Here is a 12,869-nt window from a genome sequence, read left to right as displayed (position 1 = left end):
GTGGTCCACCTCTATACAATATCGGCCATACATCTTGTAGAGGTCTAGGTGTGGTCCATCTCTATACAATATCGGCCATACATCTTGTAGAGGTCTAGGTGTGGTCCATCTCTATGCAATATCGGCCATACATCTTGTAGAGGTCTAGGTGTGGTCCATCTCTATACAATATCGGCCATACATCTTGTAGAGGTCTAGGTGTGGTCCATCTCTATGCAATATCGGCCATACATCTTGTAGAGGTCTAGGTGTGGTCCACCTCTATATAGTATTGGCCATACATCTTGTAGAGGTCTAGGTGTGGCCCACCTCTATACAATATCGGCCATACATCTTGTAGAGGTCTAGGTGTGGTCCACCTCTATACAATATCGGCCATACATCTTGTAGAGGTCTAGGTGTGGTCCACCTCTATACAATATCGGCCATACATCTTGTAGAGGTCTAGGTGTGGTCCATCTCTATACAATATCGGCCATACATCTTGTAGAGGTCTAGGTGTGGTCCACCTCTATACAATATCGGCCATACATCTTGTAGAGGTCTAGGTGTGGTCCATCTCTATACAATATCGGCCATACATCTTGTAGAGGTCTAGGTGTGGTCCACCTCTATACAATATCGGCCATACATCTTGTAGAGGTCTAGGTGTGGTCCACCTCTATACAATATCGGCCATACATCTTGTAGAGGTCTAGGTGTGGTCCACCTCTATACAATATCGGCCATACATCTTGTAGAGGTCTAGGTGTGGTCCACCTCTATACAATATCGGCCATACATCTTGTAGAGGTCTAGGTGTGGTCCACCTCTATACAATATCGGCCATACATCTTGTAGAGGTCTAGGTGTGGTCCACCTTTATATAGTATTGGCCATACATCTTGTAGAGGTCTAGGTGTGGCCCACCTCTATACAATATCGGCCATACATCTTGTAGAGGTCTAGGTGTGGTCCACCTCTATACAATATCGGCCATACATCTTGTAGAGGTCTAGGTGTGGTCCACCTCTATACAATATCGGCCATACATCTTGTAGAGGTCTAGGTGTGGTCCACCTCTATACAATATCGGCCATACATCTTGTAGAGGTCTAGGTGTGGTCCATCTCTATACAATATCGGCCATACATCTTGTAGAGGTCTAGGTGTGGTCCACCTCTATACAATATCGGCCATACATCTTGTAGAGGTCTAGGTGTGGTCCACCTCTATACAATATCGGCCATACATCTTGTAGAGGTCTAGGTGTGGTCCACCTCTATACAATATCGGCCATACATCTTGTAGAGGTCTAGGTGTGGTCCACCTCTATACAATATCGGCCATACATCTTGTAGAGGTCTAGGTGTGGTCCACCTCTATACAATATCGGCCATACATCTTGTAGAGGTCTAGGTGTGGTCCACCTCTATACAATATCGGCCATACATCTTGTAGAGGTCTAGGTGTGGTCCACCTCTATATAATATCGGCCATACATCTTGTAGAGGTCTAGGTGTGGTCCACCTCTATACAATATCGGCCATACATCTTGTAGAGGTCTAGGTGTGGTCCACCTCTATACAATATCGGCCATACATCTTGTAGAGGTCTAGGTGTGGTCCACCTCTATACAATATCGGCCATACATCTTGTAGAGGTCTAGGTGTGGTCCACCTCTATACAATATCGGCCATACATCTTGTAGAGGTCTAGGTGTGGTCCACCTCTATACAATATCGGCCATACATCTTGTAGAGGTCTAGGTGTGGTCCACTTCTATACAATATCGGCCATACATCTTGTAGAGGTCTAGGTGTGGTCCACCTCTATACAATATCGGCCATACATCTTGTAGAGGTCTAGGTGTGGTCCACCTCTATACAATATCGGCCATACATCTTGTAGGGGTCTAGGTGTGGTCCACCTCTATACAATATCGGCCATACATCTTGTAGAGGTCTAGGTGTGGCCCACCTCTATACAATATCGGCCATACATCTTGTAGAGGTCTAGGTGTGGTCCACCTCTATACAATATCGGCCATACATCTTGTAGAGGTCTAGGTGTGGCCCACCTCTATACAATATCGGCCATACATCTTGTAGAGGTCTAGGTGTGGTCCACCTCTATACAATATCGGCCATACATCTTGTAGAGGTCTAGGTGTGGTCCACCTCTATACAATATCGGCCATACATCTTGTAGAGGTCTAGGTGTGGTCCACCTCTATACAATATCGGCCATACATCTTGTAGAGGTCTAGGTGTGGTCCACCTCTATACAATATCGGCCATACATCTTGTAGAGGTCTAGGTGTGGCCCACCTCTATACAATATCGGTCATAGATCTCGCAGATGTAGATGTTGGTCCATCTCTATACAATATTGGCCATACATCTTGTAGAGGTCTAGGTGTGGTCCACCTCTATACAATATCGGTCATAGATCTCGCAGATGTAGATGTTGGTCCATCTCTATACAATATTGGCCTTACATCTTGTAGAGGTCTCGGTGTGGTCCATCTCTATATAATATCGGCCATACATGTTGTAGAGGTCTAGGTGTGGTCCATCTCTATACAATATCGGCCATACATCTTGTAGAGGTCTAGGTGTGGCCCACCTCTATACAATATCGGCCATACATCTTGTAGAGGTCTAGGTGTGGCCCACCTCTATACAATATCGGCCATACATCTTGTAGAGGTCTAGGTGTGGTCCACCTCTATACAATATCGGCCATACATCTTGTAGAGGTCTAGGTGTGGTCCACCTCTATATAATATCGGCCATACATCTTGTAGAGGTCTAGGTGTGGCCCACCTCTATACAATATCGGCCATACATCTTGTAGAGGTCTAGGTGTGGCCCACCTCTATATGTCTGAAATGTTGCACCTTTTGCCACGGGTGAATAAAACAGCATCACATTTCAAGGAGTCTCTCTGCCTCTTTTCTCGAGTTTGTAAACTTATATGCAATTCACATTAAGTGAGTCAAGAATATTAAAATTTACTTGCACTGTTTTGCCTCCCTGTTCCTGATTGACAGGTCTCACTGCTATGATATGAGAGCTGTGTTACATCAATGGGCACTTTACAGTCATGTGACCAGGATGACGTCATCTGCAACGTCTACCCCATGTGTGTCTCTGATCACATGAAATCACAGCTGTCTTCATGGAGGATGGGGAGGAGTAGAAGTCCATGGAGACTGTTGTGATTTCATGTGATCAGTAGAAGTCCCGAGAGACTGTTGTGATTTCTTGTGATCAGATACTTCTGCAATGTCTACACCATAAATTTATCTGATCACAAGAAATCACAACAGTCTCTCTAGAGTTCTACTCCTACCAAACCTCCATGGAGGCTGCTGTGATTTCATGTGATCAGATACATACATGGTGTAGACGTTGCAGATGTAACTGTCTAAAGGATCCTAGATGACCCTAGATCACCCAAGTCACATGACATGCTGAGAATAGGCATGGGATATGGGGAGGAGTAGAGGGGAGGGGCTGGCTGAGCAGGACACGCCCCCTCTGATGCCAAGTAATATAAGATAAAGTTGATTTATGGGGATGTAAGGGAAACACTTTCTAGCTAATGGATTAGTTCATAGGGATCTATGGGAACCTGTCACCAGCTGTATATCTTAAACCAGCCTTTATTTTTGTGTATATATCCTGTATCTAATAACTTATCATTATTCCCTACATGTAATGTCAAGTATCCCAAAACTGCAATGTACACCTGGAAGCTAAGACAATAAACTAACAGTCTGTAAAGAAATTGGAATTGTAATGTGTCAGCGTAGAATTTATCCTTGGGAGTAATGCAAAGACCCAGAACCAGCTCTCTAAGCCCCTCCTACTGATCAAGAAGAGAGTTAGGCTCCTCCTCCTCCTGCTGACTAGTCAGACTACACAGAGGACATTTGTAGTCTGTAACCATGGAGACACATAGACCTGTATGTGTCATACACGTGAAACGGAGGGATTTTTTTTCAAAATTTATGTGGATTTGGATAATAAAAGTAGTTTTTCAGGATGATATCCCCTTAAAAACCTCCAGAATAAGAACATTTTTCAGTGACAAATTATAATTTATTGTTGAAAGTATAAAATAAAGCCGAAAATAGCAGAAAACCTAAAATTACAGGTTGAAAGACTGTGAGCAGATGGGATTTCATGGAAATTTTTATGGCCTACAAAATAAGTACCAGATTGGCCTTCATTCAGCTGTTGAGCCATGTCGTTACAGTGTGTTATATTTTCATGAGGTCCCACAACCTCCGCCACAGTTATCATTATATTACAGAGAACAGGGCGAGTCATGTGCCGAAACCGGAGCCCACATTCTTCTGCTCCTGATGGAAAATGCAGAACCTGTGTACAAGCGCCCGGGGCAGCGAAAATACAGCAGGATAATAGTACAACAAGAATATGTATTACATACGTAACAGTTATATTCCTGTACATAGGGGGCAGTATTATAGTAGTTATATTCCTGTACATAGGAGGCAGTATTATAGTAGTTATATTCTTGTACATAGGGGCAGTATTATAGTAGGTATATTCTTGTACATAGGGGGCAGTATTATAGTAGTTATATTCCTGTACATAGGGGGCAGTATTATAGTAGTTATATTCTTGTACATAGGGGGCAGTATTATAGTAGTTATATTCCTGTACATAGGGGGCAGTATTATAGTAGTTATATTCTTGTACATAGGGGGCAGTATTATTGTAGTTATATTCTTGTACATAGGGGGCAGTATTATAGTAGTTATATTCTTGTACATAGGGGCAGTATTATAGTAGGTATATTCTTGTACATAGGGGGCAGTATTATAGTAGTTATATTCCTGTACATAGGGGGCAGTATTATAGTAGTTATATTCTTGTACATAGGGGGCAGTATTATAGTAGTTATATTCCTGTACATAGGGGGCAGTATTATAGTAGTTATATTCTTGTACATAGGGGGCAGTATTATTGTAGTTATATTCTTGTACATAGGGGGCAGTATTATTGTAGTTATATTCTTGTACATAGGGAGCAGTATTATAGTAGTTATATTCCTGTACATAGGGGGCAGTATTATAGTAGTTATATTCTTGTACATAGGGGGCATTATTATAGTAGTTATATTCCTGTACATAGGGGGCAGTATTATAGTAGTTATATTCCTGTACATAGGGGGCAGTATTATAGTAGTTATATTCTTGTACATAGGGGGCAGTATTATAGTAGTTATATTCTTGTACATAGGGGGCAGTATTATAGTAGTTATATTCCTGTACATAGGGGGCAGTATTATAGTAGTTATATTCTTGTACATAGGGGGCAGTATTATAGTAGTTATATTCTTGTACATAGGGAGCAGTATTATAGTAGTTATATTCTTGTACATAGGGGGCAGTATTATAGTAGTTATATTCCTGTACATAGGGGGCAGTATTATAGTAGTTATATTCTTGTACATAGGGGGCAGTATTATAGTAGTTATATTCTTGTACATAGGGGGCAGTATTATAGTAGTTATATTCTTGTACATAGGGGGCAGTATCATAGTAGTTATATTCTTGTACATAGGGGGCAGTATCATAGTAGTTATATCCTTGTACATAGGAGGCAGTATCATAGTAGTTATATTCCTGTACATAGGGGGCAGTATTATAGTAGTTATATTCTTGTACATAGGGGGCAGTATTACAGTAGTTATATTCTTGTACATAGGGGGCAGTATTATAGTAGTTATATCCCTGTACATAGGTTGCAGTATTATAGTAGTTATATTCCTGTACATAGGGGGCAGTATTATAGTAGTTATATTCCTGTACATAGGGGGCAGTATTATAGTAGCTATATTCTTGTACATAGGGGGCAGTATTATAGTAGTTATATTCCTGTACATAGGGGGCAGTATTATAGTAGTTATATTCTTGTACATAGGGGGCAGTATTATAGTAGTTATATTCTTGTACATAGGGGCAGTATTATAGTAGTTATATTCCTCTACATAGGGGGCAGTATTATAGTAGTTATATTCCTGTACATAGGGGGCAGTATTATAGTAGTTATATTCTTGTACATAGGGGGCAGTATTATAGTAGTTATATTCTTGTACATAGGGGCAGTATTATAGTAGTTATACTCTTGTACATAGGGGGCAGTATTATAGTGGTTATATTCTTGTACATAGGGGCAGTATTATAGTAGTTATATTCTTGTACATAGGGGGCAGTATTATAGTAGTTATATTCTTGTACATAGGGGGCAGTATTATAGTAGTTATATTCTTGTACATAGGGGCAGTATTATAGTAGTTATATTCCTCTACATAGGGGGCAGTATTATAGTAGTTATATTCCTGTACATAGGGGGCAGTATTATAGTAGTTATATTCTTGTACATAGGGGGCAGTATTATAGTAGTTATATTCTTGTACATAGGGGCAGTATTATAGTAGTTATACTCTTGTACATAGGGGGCAGTATTATAGTGGTTATATTCTTGTACATAGGGGCAGTATTATAGTAGTTATATTCTTGTACATAGGGGGCAGTATTATAGTAGTTATATTCTTGTACATAGGGGGCAGTATTATAGTAGTTATATTCTTGTACATAGGGGGCAGTATTATAGTAGTTATATTCTTGTACATAGGGGGCAGTATTATAGTAGTTATATTCTTGTACATAGGGGGCAGTATTATAGTAGTTATATTCTTGTACATAGGGGGCAGTATTATAGTAGTTATATTCTTGTACATAGGGGGCAGTATTATAGTAGTTATATTCTTGTACATAGGGGGCAGTATTATAGTAGTTATATTCTTGTACATAGGGGGCAGTATTATAGTAGTTATATTCTTGTACATAGGGGGCAGTATTATAGTAGTTATATTCTTGTACATAGGGGGCAGTATTATAGTAGTTATATTCCTGTACATAGGGGGCAGTATTATAGTAGTTATATTCCTGTACATAGGGGGCAGTTGTATACTAGTTGGATGTTTGGTATAGGGAAGGGGGATACACAGATGCTGGTCTCATGTGTTATTTGTTTCTCATTCCACTGTCTGAGGGAGGGGGGGGGGGGTCACAAATTTTTAAACCAAAGGAAAATCCCCAAATTGCTGAGATAATAGGATTTGTAAAAGTAATTGCGCACATCCCTCTCTGTCCACTTTTATTACATCAGGATTCTACAAAGAGAAGTTCAAAGCCAGACGGGGGAGGCAGAGCAAATAAGAGGCGACTGTGGAGGAGGGAAGTGACATTCCGAATACAGAGGTGATATGTATGACAGGCTCTGGGGATCATGAAAAACCAGGCACTGCACAGTACTACTACTCCTATCCTGTATATATGGGCACAGCACTACTACTCCTATCCTGTGTATATGGTCACAGCACAGTACTACTACTCCTATCCTGTATATATGGGCACAGCACAGTACTACTACTCCTATCCTGTATATATGGGAACAGCACAGTACTGCTACTCCTATCCTGTATATATGGGAACAGCACAGTACTACTACTCCTATCCTGTATATATGGGCACAGCACAGTACTACTACTCCTATCCTGTATATATGGGCACAGCACAGTACTACTACTCCTATCCTGTATATATGGGCACAGCACAGTACTACTACTCCTATCCTGTATATATGAGCACAGCACAGTGCTACTACTCCTATCCTGTATATATGGGCACAGCACAGTACTACTACTCCTATCCTGTATAAATGGACACAGAACAGAACTACTACTCCTATCCTGTATATATAGGCACAGCACAGTACTACTACTCCTATCCTGTATATATGGGCACAGCACAGTACTACTACTCCTATCCTGTATAAATGGACACAGAACAGAACTACTACTTCTATCCTGTATGCATGGGCACAGCACTACTACTCCTATCCTGTATATATGGGCACAGCACAGTACTACTACTCCTATCCTGTATAAATGGACACAGAACAGAACTACTACTTCTATCCTGTATGCATGGGCACAGCACTACTACTCCTATCCTGTATATATGGACATACACAGTACTACTACTCCTATCCTGTATACGTGGGCACAGCACAGCACTACTACTCCTATCCTGTAATATATTGTAATACAATACTGTAATAATAGAACAGACACAACTCCTGCTGGGAAATCTCTTGATTTGGGACAAATATCCTCATCTCCATCTTCCCCGGATGTCATCAGAACCGGAGACGAAAGGTTTTTCCTTGCAGTTAGGGGAGGGGGGGGGGGGGTGAATATTCAGGCGCTCTACACACAGGGAACCTCCATTCAGGTTCAAAAGTGGTTGAAAAATATTAAAGAATAAAAACATTTTTATCTTAATTTCTTTAGAATATATTTGGATTTTCTTTAATATTTTATGTCAATTTTTAATGATTTAATACATACGTATATTTCCGAAAAACACAGTGTATATTGTTATTGTGCCCTCTACCCAATGGGGTCACTATTAGGGGGGCATATCTTAGTGTCTGTTCTCTCTACTGCCCCCTTGTGGTGCACGCTATAGTGTTGTTGTTGTGCTGTATGGTAGCATTATTATAACTGTACTAGGAGCAGAACACTAGGACTTCCTATACCTTGGCCCATAAACAACCTGGCAGACAAGGGGTTAATGACTCCCCCCCTGGGTGGTCCCAACAGGAGACGGTAATAAAAGATCTCAATGTAGAGAGAAAATAAACATCTGTTGTAACTATAACCCAGAGCAGGTTTATGTGTTATAAAGAAGGTGGTGATGTCACAGTACAGGGATATTACACACAGTGATGTCACAGCACAGGGATAATACACACAGTGATGTCACAATACAGGGATAATACACACAGCGATGTCACAGTACAGAGATAATACACGCAGTGATGTCATAGTACAGGGATAATACACACAGTGATGTCACAGTACAGAGATAATACACACAGTGATGTCACAGTACAGGGATAATACACACAGTGATGTCACAGTACAGGGATAATACACACAGTGATGTCATAGTACAGGGATAATACACACAGTGATGTCACAGTACAGAGATAATACACACAGTGATGTCACAGTACAGGGATAATACACACAGTGATGTCACAGTACAGGGATAATACACACAGTGATGTCATAGTACAGGGATAATACACAGTGTGATGTCACAGTACAGGGATATTACACACAGTGATGTCACAGCACAGGGATAATACACACAGTGATGTCACAATACAGGGATAATACACACAGCGATGTCACAGTACAGAGATAATACACGCAGTGATGTCACAGTACAGGGATAATACACGCAGCGATGTCACAGTACAGGGATAATACACACAGCGATGTCACAGTACAGGGATAATACACGCAGTGATGTCACAGTACAGGGATAATACACGCAGCGATGTCACAGTACAGGGATAATACACACAGTGATGTCACAGTACAGGATAATACACACAGCGATGTCACAGTACAGGGGATAATACACACAGTGATGTCACAGTACAGGGATAATACACACAGTGATGTCACAGTACAGAGATAATACACACAGCGATGTCACAGTACAGGGATAATACACACAGCGATGTCACAGTACAGGGATAATACACACAGTGATGTCACAGTACAGGGATAATACACACAGCGATGTCACAGTACAGGGATAATACACACAGTGATGTCACAGTACAGGATAATACACACAGCGATGTCACAGTACAGGGATAATACACACAGCGATGTCACAGTACAGGGATAATACACACAGCGATGTCACAGTACAGGGATAATACACACAGCGATGTCACAGTACAGGGATAATACACACAGCGATGTCACAGTACAGGGATAATACACACAGTGATGTCACAGTACAGGGATAATACACACAGCGATGTCACAGTACAGGGATAATACACACAGCGATGTCACAGTACAGGGATAATACACACAGCGATGTCACAGTACAGGGATAATACACACAGCGATGTCACAGTACAGGGATAATACACACAGCGATGTCACAGCACAGGGATAATACACACAGCGATGTCACAGCACAGGGATAATACACACAGCGATGTCACAGCACAGGGATAATACACACAGCGATGTCACAGTACAGGGATAATACAGACAGTGATGTCACAGTACAGGGATAATACACACAGTGATGTCACAGTGCATGGATAATACACACAGTGATGTCACAGCGCAGGGAGAATGCTCACAGTGATGTCACAGCGCAGGGAGAATTCTCACAGTGATGTCACAGCGCAGGGAGAATGCTCACAGTGATGTCACAGCGCAGGGAGAATGCTCACAGTGATGTCACAGTACAGAGATAATACACACAGTCATGTCACAGTACAGGGATACTACACACAGTGATGTCACAGTACAGGGATAATATACTCAGTGATGTCACAGTACACAGATAATACACACAGTGATGTCACAGTACAGAGATACTACACACAGTGATGTCACAGTACAGGGATAATACACACAGTGATGTCACAGTACACAGATAATACACAGTGATGTCACAGTACAGAGATAATACACACAGTGATGTCACAGTACAGGGATAATACACACAGTGATGTCCCAGTACAGGGATAATACACACTGTGCTGTCACAGTACAGGGATAATACACAAGACAATCAGTCTCTGGTTTTCATTACAGTCAGTCTTATTATTTGGGCTGGCAGGTCTCGGATATTTCCAAGTCTGATTCTGAGAATAATTCTTCTCCTTAGGAAGTGCACATTCCTGAAAGACCTCACTCCGGGGGAATGGAGTAACTGCAGGATAATTCCAGGGCAAACACCATTGCACAGAATCTGTGTCCTGTAACCGATTCATCATTATAGGAAACAGCTGATGGATCGGTGCAAGGAGAGAACGATAAAAGGTCTCCTTGTTATTGTGCCTGTAATGTACAGCACATGTTACCCACAACCCCACAGGGCATCATAATACATATTCTACAGGGTCAGGGAGGCAAATAAGGACAATACTTCACTTATTCTGCCCCTTTCGTGCGTTACACTCACTATTCTGCTGCTGGTGCAGTCACTGTGTACATACATGACATTACTTATCCTGTACTGATCCTGAGTTACATCCTGTATTATACTCCAGAGCTGCACTCACTATTCTGCTGCTGGTGCAGTCACTGTGTACATACATGACATTACTTATCCTGTACTGATCCTGAGTTACATCCTGTATTATACCCCAGAGCTGCACTCACTATTCTGCTGCTGGTGCAGTCACTGTGTACATACATGACATTACTTATCCTGTACTGATCCTGAGTTACATCCTGTATTATACCCCAGAGCTGCACTCACTATTCAGTAATGTGGCAATACCTGACAATGGATGAACGTACTCTGGCCACACATGTGGACTATTCCATTTATTTCAGTTCTTCCACTATCCATCCCCTCCCTCTCCAATCATGAGAATGGGGCCCCTTGTACATTATATAAAACTATAGTACTGGGGGTTACCACAGGACTTCCCCTTGAAGTGTGAGCACTTGTGGACATTGCCTTTAAATCATAAAATAAGGAGACAGACACCAAGTCCAGAAAAAAAACATCATTTATACATATATGTACAGATACAAAGAACGCAAAGTCTAAAACAGAAGTATCAGCGATGAAAACTCCATTTTAACTCTTTGCTGCCCGCAGTGGCCACGACACAACGCACTGCCGGATTTAGTTTTTTTTTTTTGCAGCAACAGGATTAGTACAAAACGAGCATTAAAATTTACGATTCTTAACATTTTTTTTTTTATATATATATTTTTGCATTTTCTTGAAAAATCCTCATTACACATGCTTTAACATGAAACAGGCAAAACAGTTTATAGTAGTAGCTGTTCAGGTTGGAAGTGGCCGATTCGCCGGTCATCTACGGAGATCAGAGTAATATTTCATATGATCAGGGTTCCACCTTAATTCCATATATCCTATTATAAAGGGATAGTTTAAAAAAAAAAAGAAGAAAAACTGCTGCATTTGACCCCCCCCCAAAAAAAACAGCGGCATTCTGGTTATCAGGTTACATGTGGTACTGCAGCTCAGCCCTAAACAATACAATGGAGTGTATTTGCAATACCACTCCCAACCACTGGATAGAAGTGGCGCTATTTCTAGAAAAAAAAAGTGGCCATGTTACAGAAATTGGGGATCCCCTTTTAAAAGAAGCAAAACATATAAACAGAAAATAGTTTTATAGATGCTCATGGAATAAACAATAATAATATTTAAAGGGGATCTCCATCATCACGTAAATGTCACCCCCACCACCCCCTATAAAAAGCCAATGATGATAAGGATGAAAACTGTAGAATAAACATGAAGATCACGTCCCAGAATCCTTATAAATCTTCGTTCCATGATGTAAAAATGCCAAGTGACTACTTCTACAGGTCTCCAAAAGAGGGCGGAGCCAAGAGATCACTGGCCAATTAAGACATAAGTGGGTGTGGTCTAGAAAGGAGAATGTAGGTCACGATCCTCTACAATAGCCAAAGTGCAAAGCCGTCTCTAGACACAAGGCCAGAGATTGGGTTGAATCTGACTCTGGGTTGTCCAGACAGATGTCCGGAGGGGAGTTCAGGCTATGCCAAGAAAAACGGTAGCACAATAGCAAAGCCAAGGAGCAGAACCCCTTATATAGAGACATCGAACCCAAGAATATGGCCACTGCTTAGAAGGACACTACTGGGAGGTCCCCTTCTCACCACTATTTTCCCGTACCTTGAGGAAGCCCGTCTCTAGAAGACATCTTAGATGTGGTGACCATCACCAA

The sequence above is a fragment of the Engystomops pustulosus genome, chromosome 10 (genome assembly GCF_040894005.1).
Source record: "Engystomops pustulosus chromosome 10, aEngPut4.maternal, whole genome shotgun sequence".
NCBI classification, from domain to species: domain Eukaryota; kingdom Metazoa; phylum Chordata; class Amphibia; order Anura; family Leptodactylidae; genus Engystomops; species Engystomops pustulosus.
This window is presented reverse-complemented; position numbering follows the sequence as displayed.